Here is a 13,349-nt window from a genome sequence, read left to right on the forward strand (position 1 = left end):
TCAGTCAGACATGGCCAAGTCCCAACAGTAGGCTGAAGGTTGGGTATTTCAGAAGGAAGGTAAGTACTTTCTGAGCTCTGAGTTCTTCATCTTGAGATCAATTAACTCTTTCACTGCTGCAGCAACTATTAGTTGAATTGGTTCTTCGTTCCATTGCCTGTTTCCTGGGACTCCGCCATAGGCTCTTTTCCTGATTCCTTCTCAGCTGGGACCCCCATTACAGATTTTGCACATTCACCCTCAAAGTGCGGTTACCTATAGCATTGCTCCTTTCCCAGCATTCCTTGCTTCAAGCCTACAGTTCTCATGCATCCTGAGGACTACAATTCCCAGAATGCCTCTTTCATGGACTGAAACCAGACTCTGTTGGGCCTATGGCCTGCATTAAAGGGCTAGAGTGCCTTGTTACTGAACTACTAAATTCAGAAATGCATATGCAATGGTAATATTTCACTTTTCCTCTAATCCAGGAGCAGAAACCGTACCAGATGACTTCACCAAAACAGTATGAACCATAGCAAATTCTTCATGAGACATCTGCAGGCCGAGAACTCTTCTCTTGAAAGAAACTCTTAAATAATGAATCAACACGAGGGCTGCATGATCTGTTTATGAAGTGAAGCAAAGGCAAAAATGGTCAGATAAATTATTTGTGGTGAATCATCCATTCAGCTCTATTACTAAGCGGCATAGGGCGATCTAGGGAACTTCAAAAAGAACCTGACTGAGAGGACTTGGCAAATGTATTTACATAAATAAGGTTGAAAAGATCAGCTCCAAAAGGCTATTTCAGTCACATGGGTTCACCCAGGGCTTCCTTTCTCTTTGTTTACCCAGCAATTTGCCTGTAATCGAATTGGATAATGTAGTAAGTCTCTTTAATTACACTTGTTAGAATGTAGCGTTGGTGACCTGCAGTGCACAGCTCTCTCCTTCGCCTGGAAATTTGTTCCATATCTCCTTCCAAAGAACAAACTCCAACCATGTGTAGCATGCACGCCAAACACAGCAAAATAATGAGTCGAGACTCAGGGAAAAGTTATTTTGCTGTACTGAATTAACTGGCCAAGTAATCCAGCCACTGGCAGCATGGCTCCACCCCTGGATCTTCTGAGACTGGCTGTTGCCTTATGTTGCCTTATGACAGCAAGGACTTTGGCCTCATCTAAAAATCCAGGGAGCTCTTGACAACCTAGGTAGGTGAGCAAAAGGTGAGGCTGCAAAACAAACACGGGCAGCATAATTAATCCCTTGCTCATTAAAATTGGTGGGACCTTATGAAAATACTAATAGGATTTCATATGCCATGCCAACCAGGTTGGCCGGAAGTAGAATGACATTGCTCATGTGGGGGATGCTGTTCCTCACCCCAGCTTTCAGCATGGAACTTGGCAGCGAGAGCTTTTTTAAAAGTCTAACCCAGCCCGTCCTCCAGTTTTAATGCTCCTGTAATACATAAAATCTTTTAAAGGGACACCGTCAGGTTAAAAAATAAAGAACCAGATGCTGATTTACACCAGCTGAGGATCTGACCTATGGTACTTTTAGAGAAAAAATATCCAGACTGTGGGTTACAAAAGAGCACCATAGATTACTCAAACCAAAAGGAGTGACAAAAGCTAATTTCATTTTTAGTATTTAATACTCTGTTTCCTTTTTCTCCTGCATTTCCCTCCGTACAGCCAATGAAAAGAGATTAATCTATTTTGTTTCTGGTCAGTTTTGTTTTCCAGTTCTTATGTGCTAGCACATCACTGAAATGGTTGCATTACAAAATGCAAGAGGAAAGTTTCTTTGCTCCCAGTGCATCTCCCAGCTCAACTGGCCAAGCCATAATCCAGCCACTGGTAGCATGGCTCCACCCCTGGATCTTCTGAGACTGGCTGTTGCCTTATGGAGTTGCCTTATGTTGCAGTGTCTAAAGTAGGGGCTCATTGACAGCAAGGACTTTGGCCTCATATACAAAATCCAGCCTGAGCTTCATAGACACCATTTGTGTCACTTCTCTTCAAACAATATGGCAATGACCCTGAATGGCAAAGAATGTAGGATTGGGTTGGTAGTGCCCTGGTGTGGATCTGATTCCCCATCACCTCCCACCTTTTATTGGCATTCACACTAGTGCACAGTGGGTGTAAAATGCTACTAAACGACAATCACACTGTGCTGGTCAACACGGATTCACCAAGGGAAAGTCATGCCTGACCAACCTGATTGCTTACACTGTGCTGGTGTAAACGCCAACAGGAGGTGCAGGGCCCCAGAGACTCAGGCCCTCATTTCAGACATGTTTGAAAAATACCTGCCCACCACAGGTCACTCAGCTCTTAAAGCCAGTTAACTCTTGTAATCTCTTCACTTATTTTATTCAGGTTTAAAAACAATCCCCCTCCCTCCTCCTCCATGGACGGGCAGGACGTGCCCAGCCCTGGGAAGCATATCTCAGATAGATCTTGCTTTAAAAATCCCACATTCTTTGTGCTTTCTATAGCATATCCCCAGTCCCTGTTGGCGGAGGCAAGCTCAATTCTCTGCATGGCTGTGAGCTCACTGGAGTTAGCGCTCAGACACCCTCAGCCTTTTCGAGGGACCTTTGCAAGCTTTAGAAACCAATAGCAAAACTTCTTGGAAAACTGCAGGCTGCTTTGTCTGCAACATCCATCTTTGCCACTTGATCCCCAGCTTGTAGAAGCAAAATGCCGCCTGCCTCCTGTGCTGGGCACCAGCTGAACCCTTCAGACCTCAGAAGTCTTTTTCACCTGAGGTGCAGAGCTTGTGGCACTGTCAAGGCCTGGCTCAACAACAGCTGACACATACATCTCCCCATCCTCTCCTCACACCAGATCAGTCAGACTGAGGGATGAAATGATTCCATCAGGCACCGCATGGCCCTGGGCAGAGGACAGGGGGCAGAAAGGGTCACCAGGCTTCTATGAATCCTGCTGCCTTCATCCCCCTGATACATGCTGTCTCCCAGCCAGATTCTAGCTGGTGCATCTCCAGAACTCCTTCTGCCTGCAAGCCGGGGTGTCTGGTAAGTGGCATAAATCACCCTGATATTCTGCAATTTCACAGAAGGCTGAGCTGTTGAATATAATGCCAGATCTGCAGCTAGTGCCTGCCAGCCTACATCCCTTGACTTCAGCGGAGCTCAGCGTATTTACACCAGTTGAGGACCTGGCCCAAGCTGCCCTGTTAGGTTTTATTTTTAATACCGTTTCAGGGCGTGTCTGAGACAGGCAGTGAGCACAAGGGGCGGGAAACTACAACAAGGACTAGACTTTCCAGCACCCAGTGTCTCCCAGGTGGCACTCATGGCCTGATTTTCCAGAGAGCTCAGCATCCAGTGTGCAGATCGTTTTGGAAGATGTGGCCCTAGGCATCTCCGGCTCTCGGAGCCTCCCAGGATCAGTGGTGGCCCTCATTTTGCCAGTGGTGGAAGAGCTGCAGGTGCTGCTGAGAAGCTGCAAACAGCTAGACAAACAGGTGAAAAGGTTCAAGAGAATAACTCCGTCAGAATGACTTGCCCTCCCCATCAACATCCACGTAGTCCCCAAAATGACTGCAGTGAGTGACAAGAACATCAGGGCAAGACAAAGGAGACAGACAGCTATTCCTTGGGCATTCACTAGCAGGCACAAAGATACCAGTTTGTTTGACACAAATTGGACCATCTCTGTTGTTTTGGTACCTCCACGTTGCCAGATCTGTCAGACAGTCATTTTTCTGGGTGCTATGAATTCACATCAGAAATTTAGAGGACAAAAAATGAGATTGGGTAATAAACAAATGGAATAGGAAACCAGTAAAGCAAAATGAGTAAAGAAACAAGAAGGGGCATTGGGTTGAAGTTAAATCTTCCAATTTGGAAAGCAAAGGCAACCAGATACCATGGTGATGGGTGCAGTACTGGAACAGAAGAGGGTAGAAAAAGTGGAGTGAGGATGTGTCTGTGTGAGAAAGTTGCATCTCTGTAACTTAAGGTGTGATTACAGACTGATGCAAAAGGCTGAATGGACACACTTATTTCGCTTTAAACCAGGTTTATTTCTGGTTAAATTAAGCCAATTCAGAATGGGCTTCAGCACAACACATATATTTAAACTGAAACAAGGGTGTCTACACAGGGCTTTGCATTGGCTTCACTGAACTGGTTTCATTAAACCAGTGAAAATTTATGTGTAGACAGGGCCAGGGTGTCTCCTTAACAACTTTGCCGGCTTCTTAACCAATAGAAATAGAAATGTCAATAGTTGTTCAGGAGATGATCGTAACTAGGGGCAAGATCCCGGATGCACTGGAATCAATGGAAAGATTCTCATTGACTTTGTGGGACTTCGGCTCAGCGCGCAAGCCACCAGGAAGCCTGCTGCCCCAGCCGTATGTGAAAATAATTTGCACAAAAGCCAGCTCTTCTTGTTGCAAGGGCCTGACTTTGCAAGCACTGATGCACGAGTGCTTTTTACTCCCAGGAGTAAGTCCCCCAGGGATACTGATACTCACACAAGTAGAGTAAAAAAAGTAACCCTGGTGTGTTTGCAGGATCAGAGCCAACTCTCTCCTCCCTGTCACAGCAACATGGTCTCCTGTTTGCAGCTCACGCCCTCCCATTGCTTTGTGGGAATTCAGAACACTGGGTTGATGTGCATCATAACTGAGAATCAGGATGTGGGGGAGGAGGCGGTGAGGTACAAACCCCATGCTGGGCAACACGGGGTTAAAGTGGGCTCACCCCGTCACACCAGTGGGAGATGTCAGGCACAGAGGGAGGAGTGTACACTGGAGACGGCCGGTGAGACCAGACCACACTCCTCTCCTAGAGCTGAGAACACAACCCAGGAGTCCCGATTCCTAGCTCCCTATTCTAACTGCTAGCCAATCTCTCACCTACAGGTAAACAAGGAAGCGCTCTAAAAGAGTGAGCAGGGAAGACATGGTTTGCTTTGCTTGATTAGGACATAATTCTTGAGCTAAAGGCACACATGCAAATGAAGCAATTTTCATGCATAAATAAAGAGCTCTGGGCAGTAACCGAGTGGCTGCTGAGTGGAATAAGCCCATTTAGAGTCATTTGGTTGACTGCAACGTTGTTTGGCACATCATTTCGTTTGACCAAGAGACTCATCAGCTCTGAGTGGTGGTGGGAGTCCCTCTCTTCCCCTTTTTAAAGGGGTGTAAATATTAATAGGTATCTGCTAATGGCCCAGCTGAACGGGAGGAGATATCGGCTCATTACTGAATAATTTTTAGTTTAGGGAAACAGATGCTGCTGATGTGAGGGTGCAGAGAAAGGGACAAATCATCTTCCGCACAGGCCACCCAATCACCCCACTTGTCTTTTGCTCAGTGCAAGCATCTCTTCTTCCAAAGGCTCCCTGGGCGAAATAAGGACAGAGCCAGCAGAAGGAGGCAGATCAAATGGAGATATAGGCTGATCTGTGCCTGGGCTGTTGGCGAGTGCTGTTGGTTCCCTTGGCTAATTTCTGGTTTGTGTACGCAGCAGCCCTCCAACATGGCCTTTGCTCATTAAAACGCCTCTGCTCTGATTGAGAGACCTGGCAGATGAGAGCCTTTGCCCTACCTCGCGCCTTCTCTTCCTACTTGGTACATGGCCATCCTGTGCCGAGGGCTGGGACTTGGGGGTGGCTCCTAATTGCAGCCAGATATAACGAAGCTTCTCCTATCCAGTCCCATGGGTTCTTCCAGTGAGGCCAACTTTCTCAGTAAGCAGCACAGGAGCCTGGCTGCTGCTGGCTTGGCCTGACCCGTTCCTTTCTCCATTCTGTATGACCCACAAAGGCCCAGATCCTCAGAGTTTCACAACCAAGTTCTCCTCCAGCTCAGGGTCAGAGTGGAGGCTGCTTGCACCCCCCTCCCCCACACACACTCAGGGGAACCTCTTGCCTTAGTGGCCTTTCTGGGGTTGGAGAATATCTAAGGAATGTGAACATCCTGGCCATGCCCTCTCCAGCCCGCCCCTGTCCTGTGTCCACCCCTTTGTGCCTGGTGCTGCTGGGGAGGAGGATCACAGGTGGAAAAGCCAGCTCTGCACTAGCCATACAGACTCCATGCGCAGAGCCAGCTCCACACCAGGCATAGGGGCTCTTATGCCTGCCTTGTGGCCCCTTTGCACCAACTTAAAAGTTCAGTGATGAATAGGGGGCGTTAGAGTTTATACAAACTCCTTCCAGCTGCCCACCTCATGGCCAGAGTTTTGCCCTCCTCTCATTTTTTGTGTCTCACTTGGATCTCTCTTTCTCTCTCTTGGGGAATTTTTAAAAATAATATCTAGCAAAGTCATTCATAAAATTAATGAAGAGTGCCTGAGAGTGGCAGCGAATCACTCTTCTCCTTTGCACACAATGATAAATCAGCAGGCGGTTGTGCTGATCCTCCAGAAAGCCTCATCTCCAGAAAGCCTCTCCCAGCACTTTTCTTGCTGAAGTCAGGAAAAGGCAGCAGAGGGGGCTGCGGAGAGGACAGCTGATCTGTAACATGTTCCAGGGCTCTGGTTCTTTGTTGATTCGCTAACCTCTCCTGACCGACCATTGAACCAAAGCCTGTCGCCTGGACCGACAAGTGGGAGATGCAAAAAAAACCAAACTCTTTGAAGGTAAATAGGACATCAATTAAACAAGAGTGCACTCACTTGGGTGAAATACATAGGTCAACTAAAGCAAGAGCTATTGATTATTCCACTTGACAGTCTGGACTTAGTTAACACATGCTCGGGTTATTATTATCCCCAGGAGATAAGGTGTCTGAAATCCTGAGAAGGAAAAGGATGTTTCTCGTTGGCTTTATTGTATGCACTGTTTTGTTTTTTAAAAAGCAAGCGTAGACTGAAAATAGATTTGATGGCAGCGTTTCAGAAATAGCCACAGCAAAACCACTTTGAAATAACTGGGGCAGATCCTCAGCTGGTGTAAATCACTGAGAGTCATCTTCACTTCAATGGAGCAATGCTGATTTACACACCCTGAGGATCTGGCCCCTAGCATGCATTTCATCCCAGGATCACAAGGCACTTAATAGCTATGGGATGAGTTTTATTGTCCTCATTTTAACAGATGGAGAAAAACTGAGGCTTAGAGAGAGGAAGGTGATTTGCCCAAGATCAAGATAACCGGAACAGAGTCCAGGCATCCTGACTCCCAGTCCCTTTTCCTAACCAGCCAGCATATATTGCCACACCTTCAAAATGCAGGATGTGTATGCCGCTGTAGGTTCCAACAGCCACATTTTCTGAAGTGATGTCTGTTTGTCTGAGCTCTTATTTTTGTTGCTCTTCTCTGAACTTTCTCCAATTTGTCTACATCTTTCCTGAAATGTGGCACCTAGAACAATGCTTCAGCGGAGGCCTAATCAACGCAGAGTAGAGTGGAAGAATAACTTCTCATGTCTTGCTTACAACACTCCTGCTAATACATCCCAGAATGATGTTTGCTTTTTCTTCAACAGTGTTACACTGTTGACTTATATTTAGCTTGTGATCCACTATGACCCCCAGATTCCTTTCCTCAGTACTCTTTTCTAAGCAGCATTTCCCAGTTTATATGTGTATAACTGATTGTTCCTTCCTAAGTGGAGTACTTTGCATGTGTCCTTATTGAATTTCATCCTATTTACTTCAGACCATGTCTCCAGTTTGTCCAGATCATTTTGAATTTTAATCCTATCCTCCCAAGCACTTGCAACCTCCCCACCCATCTTGGTATCGCCTGCAAACTTTATAAATGTACTCTCTGCGTCAATGTAGTTAATCCATCTCTCCAAGGGCCGATAGTTTGGTCAATGGAAGAATTCTTCTATCGACCTTACTATGTCTACACCAGAGGTTAGGTTAACTCAAAGTAGACTCCAATCCATTGACCTTTGGGCACAGAAGTTGAGACTTTCAATGCTCCCTAGGAGATTTAAAATGTATCTTCCTCTGTTTAAATTAATGGAAGGTAAGTGTCTAAATCCCCAAGATGGTGCTGTGGCTAGGGTTTCAGATGGGGCATCTGTACCGTCCCGCTGCTCATGCTATCCCAGCTACACTTCTGTTTTTAGTGCACTAGTTCAATCAGTCAGTGCCAGAATGTCTCCCCATGCAAGATATTACAACTCCAGCTCTAGTGATTATCAGCTGAATACATACTCCTGGGTGCTGAGCATCTTCAGCTCCCAGTGACTTCCAGCATCTCTGACAACCAAGCTGCACTTTCAACAATGTTAGCCTTCTTTTATTAAAGTGGCCTCAATTCGATTGAGTTCAGTTCACTTTAATGAATTAAACTAAACAGAATTAAGGCCATCTTAACTCTGAATAAGAGCATCCACAAAGGGGTTTAATGTGGTTTGACTATTCCACTTTAGATTCACACCTTTTGTTAATTCAGATTAACTTTCCAGAGTATCTCCATGGATCAAGCCCAAAGGGTATGTCTACACTGCAATCACAGGGTATGATTGCCATTTGAATAGCCATATGTGAGCTATCTTTAATTTAGCTGTGACCAATATTATTAAGAAAATAATAATAAAAATAAGTTTTAAAATCCCATGAAATATTAATGGATTTACATTGCTGTTGAATAGAACAGAAAGCCATGCCCATGATGGGTCTGCTAAAAAACTCACTGAAGACAATGGAAAGATTCCCATTGATTTCCATGAGCTTGGATTTTGTCCAGTGATTCTGTGGACGAGTAAATATTATAGCAACCACGGAAAAAAAGCTTTAGCACCTTTCCATCAGCCCCCCCTCTAAACACATTCAGTAGGTCAGCTCTTTGATCAATCATTGTAAATGCTAAAAGAATTACAAAGGTGCCTCCTTTTAGCCATTTGTCAAGCAGGATCTGGCACTTTTTAGTACATGTATTAGTTCTGCTTGTGGGAGAAATTCACTTGGAGCCCTTGGTTAATGCAGTGAGCGCAGTACATATTTCTGTGCTAGAGATACCCATTATTCACCCCAGCACAGAGATGTGAAGGGGATTTAATGAAGCTCTGGTATGGAAGGAAATGTGCTCCCCGTCTTTCCCCCATGTGAGTTCCATTCTTTGCACATGTGTGTGTTTCCTTAATTCTGCACTTCAGTCTCAGCTTCCCCTTAAAGTGACTCATTTGAAATTTATCAGAAGTGACTGATAACTATTATGTGGCTGGGAAATGGAGGTCAGGCACAGCACTTCTGCCAGTGAATCCAACCCCCTATTCAATCAAATAGTCTTGGCTGAAACTCGATGGAAAGAGATGATGTAGTAATGCAGAGATCCCAATAAAAGCCAGGGCCTTGTTGTTCTAGGTGCTGTACATAGAGACAGTACCTTCCCTGAAGAGTTGGCAATCTAAATAGATAAATTACAATCATCCCTATTTTAAACATGGGGAAAGTAAGGCACAAAAAGATTAAGTGAGTTGCCCAATGTCACATAGGGAGTTTGTGGCAGACTTGGTAATTAAATGTGAATCTCCTGAGCCACAGTACAGGTCCTTAACCTCAAGACTGCTGTCCATCTGCATCTGGCCAGCCTTGTTGGATTGTAAAATTTGTCTAGTTAGAATGTAAACTATGTGATGCAGGTGCTGTCTGTACCTATGTGTCTGTACAGCACCTAGCACAATGGCACCCTGATCTCCACTGTGGCCCTAAGCACTGTAGTAATACAAAAACTAACAACAGAAGAGGGGAAATTGCAGTCATCATCTGCATGGGACTGTTCCTTAGTTGCATATTTCTGCCTTTGTCTATCTCTTGTTGTGTTCTGACAAGGACACTTCTCTCTCACGTGTGTCAAGCTCAAAATCTGGGAAGGCAGCTGTGCTTAACTGGATAGCCCTTAATACCTTGGACCTGATTTTCCTCTGGTTGATCACCCTAAAAATCAAGGCATCCAAAGCCAGTGGCCACTTTTTAAAACGTTGCCCTTAATTTCTCTGTGCCCAAGACAAAGCACATCCCTGGAGTTACTCCACCTCTTCACTGGAGCAACCAAGATCACATCTGTACCCATTTCATGCCATATGTATGCAATTATTCATTATCATCATCTATATTCTCATCATTTGTTTTATCACCAAGCAACTCTCCCTGGTTCTGAATCACACTATCCAAAGAGTCGCACAAACTTGCGGGGAATCCTGTCCCCATTCAAGGCAATGGGACTTTTGCCACTGACTTCAGTGGGGCCAGGATTTCACCCTTGAAAAAGGCTTGAAAATAAATATTATACTGTATTGTGAATGGGAATGAAAGTTTATTCCTGACTTATATAAAATAGCTTTGCAGGAACCTGGGTGTATTTTCCCATCACAAATATCTGATCATCACAATATAACAGCCACCTCACCTCCGCCATCAGAGCCATAAATCTCAGAAAATGGAAATAACAGGTTTATTGTTTCTGTGATGATAGTTACCGAGGAATTTTATGGTGCACTAGAGAGTTGGGGGTGCTTGTTTATAGGCAGGTGGTGCTTTTTGAAGGAGTGTGGGCCTCTATGAAACTTACAGTGCCGCTAAAGTCCCTGGTTTAAAGAAAAGCTATTCCCTGGGATTCATTTCTCCAATACCACATCTCCATTGAAGCACCATGATCGAATTCAGTCATTCAAATTAAAGTTCATTTAGTGATGGACCCATTGCCTATTGAAACCTCCATAGGTCATTGGATCGGGTTGCAACAGCAACAATTTTCCAACCTTAGGCGCACCAGTCAGTATTTGCATAAGTAGCTTCATTTACTTGTGTGAGTAAGCACTCACCAACCTAAGCAGGAAGCTTTGATCCCTGCTTTTGTATTTATTATTATTAGTAGTAGTAGTAATTTGTATTACACTTACATGTCCCAACCGGGATCACGACATTGAACGTACATGCAGTAAAAGACAGTCCCTTCCCCAAAGAGCTATTTACCAAGCATCTCCCATCCCTAGGAATGTTCAACAGCCATCCATGATCCACCATAGTTCCCCTGGCCTGTCTCAGAGCATGCAGTGAGGGGTGGCTGTGCGCAATCAGTCTTTCCACGTTAGGTTCCTTAATTACTTTTTTCAGCTTCAAAACCTCTAAGGACATGACGTCTGCTTCCTTGGGCCATAAATAACACCAGGATGTATGAGGCTGGGCCGTGCAGCAGTAATTTTGAGTGATGGCTTTTAGTTCTAAATGTTCCTTTGAAAGCCTATTCTTTTCCAGATCGGTACTAACACAAGCCATTGGCTCCTGTATTTATGTGACAGCAATCAGTGAGCACAGGGAGGTGGGAGCATTAATGAATGTTCCCGGGTGTTTCTTGGGTGGGCCTCTTGGGCTCACAGTATTCCCTTCACTGTTTTTTATCTCCATCCTTTTGCACGCTGGGAATATGTGTTTTCCCTGGCCCTCCCTCCTTCTTCCTTCCGATATGGTGACTTAGCACTTTGCTCATTGGAACGAGTCTGAGATTCTTGATATCTTCCCACTGGGACATGACTTTTATTTTATGGAAACCTCTGCTGCTGTTGTACAGCAGGCTCTGCAGCCTAGAATCCCAATAAAGCAGTCAGGGAGATGGTTCCTGGAAGGCGCTGAGCTGCTCCGACTTCTGCAAAGTGCTGAGCCAACAGGAGGCACTAAGTATCTGGCAGGATCGAGCTCTGCATTCTCCCCTGCTCCCCCATCTCATTTTATTATGGGCATAAATTAAGTTTAATACCAGAGAAAATGTGCAATGTTATTTAGGGCTGAGTAAGCCCATGAGCTGACCATTGTACTGGAGAATGATTCCCCCCCCCCCTCCTTTTTGCATTTTAATGCTTGATCTTTTCCAAAAATAGCTGTACCACTTGGCCATATTAATATGGCCTTCATAAAAAATGCTCTTAATGAAAAGATCTTGAAAGCTCTGTTTAGGTTTAATAAGACAGGCAGAATGGTTATCCCAGCAATGAAGCTGAAGAGCTCCACTGGGAACATGATCTCATCTTCTCCTGGGCTGGGGGTGTAATGGGGGGTGGGCACAGAGGTGGGAGACATAAAGCAAAATGTGCGGAGGGGGAGGGAGAAGGGGCATCACAGAAGAAACTGTGAAGAAGAAGATGGAAGAACGAAACAAGGGTGGCATTACATTCAAGGCTGTGCTGTGGGACTCAAGAGAATAGGGTTCAAATCCCAGCTGTGCCACAGAATAGACAAGTCACTTCCCAACTCAGTGGACTTTTCTCTTTATTGTCTATGTATATTGCAAGCTGTCTGAGGCAGGGACTGCCTCTTACTCTGCGTAAATACTGCCCATAGAACTGAGGGGACCTGATCTTGTTTAAGCTCTACTGTAATCCTATTATTATTATTAAACATGAATGTTTCAATATAGCGGTAAGGCTAATAAAGTAAATGTCTAATTAGCATTTGTAATTCACAGCAATTGCTCCCCACCCCAGACCAGTGTAGGAGGAAGAGGCAGGGAAATGAAGGGAAAAACAGACGGATGTTAGATGAACTGAGAAATGTGCACAGCGAAGAAGCGTTTAAAAATCAAGCCTTAGCAGGAGGACTCTGGCAGGTTCCCACCCTGGTCATTAATTACAGTTTTGAGTTAGCAACATGCCACAGCAAATGAAATTTTATTTAACATACTCCTATTGCTTCTTACAGTGGGATGTTTCTTCCCCTCCAAAGACAATTGGCCCAGTTTTGATCTCACACTCGGTTTACACGAGTGTGTAACTCCACTACATTTCATGGAACTACCTCTCATTTATGCCAGAGCAGGAGGGATACTGGGCTCAACATTACCTTCTGCCCTCACCCCCCCGTTGCACTGATAAAAAGCAACAAACAAGTGGCAGGTTTGATTCACTACCCCCCCTCAATGAACATTTATATGCAAATGTATGCACCCTCTGGGATGGAGGGCCAAATTCAGCAATGGTGTAAAAGGGTGCACCTATCTCAACTTCAGTCTGGAGAGGCATCCAAACTTTTGAGGGATGCTTTTTGTGCGTAAACCTTCCGTGAAGGTCAGCCATCACTAGAAACCGATTGATGGACTCACAGATTGTGAAGCCACAGTGGACAAGTCTGAGCTTCTTCTAGTCTGACCTGCTGCATTGCACAGTGATTTCACGTAGTGATCAGGAGTTGAAAATGTTTCTGCCAGAAAAAAGCCATATTTCAACAACAAAATGTGCCTGGTTTTAAGTGAAAACCCAAAAAATTCCACAAAAAATGGTGCAAAAAGAACATTTTGTGTTTTCTTTGAATTTTTCCACAGAAAATAAAACATTTCCCATGCATCTCCACATTACTGATTCCCACATTGAGCCCAATGGTTTGAGGTTGAACTAGAACATTTATTTTAGAAAAACATCCGTTCTTA

This window comes from Emydura macquarii, unplaced genomic scaffold (assembly GCF_026122565.2).
Source record: "Emydura macquarii macquarii isolate MOO-44397 ecotype Brisbane River unplaced genomic scaffold, CSIRO-AGI_Emac_v2 contig_3348, whole genome shotgun sequence".
Classification (NCBI taxonomy): domain Eukaryota; kingdom Metazoa; phylum Chordata; order Testudines; family Chelidae; genus Emydura; species Emydura macquarii.